Genomic DNA, 1597 nt, shown 5'->3' on the forward strand with positions numbered 1-1597 from the left:
GCGCTGGGTGCAAGTATTTGCTTTTGTGTGTGCTGAAGGAAATATGCCCTAGAGGCAATAATAAAGTTGTTATCTTATATTTTGTTATTCATGATAAATTTTAATTATTCATGCTAGAATTGTATTGACCGGAAACATAAATACATGTGTGAATACATAAACAAACACCGTGCCCCTAGTGAGCCTCTACTTGACTAGCTCGTTGATCAAAGATGGTTAAGGTTTCCTAACAATGGACATGAGTTATCATTTGATAATGGGATCACATCATTAGGAGAATGTTGTGATGCACAAGATGAAGGAAATATGTCCTAGAGGCAATAATAAAGTTGTTATTTTATATTTTCTTATATCATGATAAATGTTTATTATTCATGCTAGAATTATATTAACCGGAAACTTGATACATGTGTGGATACATAGACAAAATATCATGTCCCTAGTAAGCCTCTGCGAGACTAGCTCGTTAATCAAAGATGGTTAAGTTTCCTAACCATAGACATGTGTTGTCATTTGATGAACAGGATCACATCATTAGGAGAATGATGTGATGGAAAAGACCCATCCTAGCACATTGATCGTTCAGTTTTATTGCTATTGCTTTCTTCATGTCATATACATATTCCTTTGACTATGAGATTATGCAACTCCTGGATACCGGAGGAATACCTTGTGTGCTATCAAACGTCACAACATAACTGGGTGATTATAAATATGCTCTACATGTATCTCTGAAGGTGTTTGTTGGGTTGGCATAGATCGAGATTAGGATTTGTCATTCCGAGTATCGGAGAGGTATCTCTGGGCCCTCTCGGTAATGCACATCATAAGAAGCCTTGCAAGGAAAGTGACTAATGAGTTAGTTGCAAGATGATGCATTACGGAACGAGTAAAGAGACTTGCCGGTAAAGAGATTGAACTAGGTATGAAGATATCAACGATCAAATCTCAGGCAAGTAACATACCGATGGACAAAGGGAATAAAGTATGTTGTCATAATGGTTCGACCGATAAAGATCTTTGTAGAATATGTAGGAGCCAATATGAGCATCCATGTTCCACTATTGGTTATTGCCCGGAGAGGTGTCTCGGTCATGTCTACATAGTTCTCGAACCCGTAGGGTCCGCACGCTTAACGTTCGATGACGATTTTGTATTATATGAGTTATGTGATTTGGTAACCGAATATTGTTCGGAGTACCGGGTGAGATCACGGACATGATGAGGAGTATCGAAATGGTTGAGAGGTAAAGATTGATATATATATATATATATAGGACTCATTTTCTGTACTCCCGAGAGTATGTACTCCCATCCTCAATATACCTCTCGTACGCATTGATTATACCCATCTATCATTGTTAATATACTTTATTAAATATTCTAAGATACCCCAATACGAGTTTAATTGAAAAAATATCATTTGTGATGTACTTTTTATAATATACCTTTTTTCATGTACGAACAATTCAGTATATACGTACCCTTAAAAAATATGTACAGTCACATGATTTTTTTATGAAACTCATTTTGGGGTATCTAGTAATTATTAGTGAAAAAATGTATGAAAGATTCATCTATGGGGTATATGAGGTAC

This window comes from Triticum dicoccoides, chromosome 4A, assembly GCF_002162155.2.
Source record: "Triticum dicoccoides isolate Atlit2015 ecotype Zavitan chromosome 4A, WEW_v2.0, whole genome shotgun sequence".
In the NCBI taxonomy this organism is placed as follows: Eukaryota; Viridiplantae; Streptophyta; class Magnoliopsida; order Poales; family Poaceae; genus Triticum; species Triticum dicoccoides.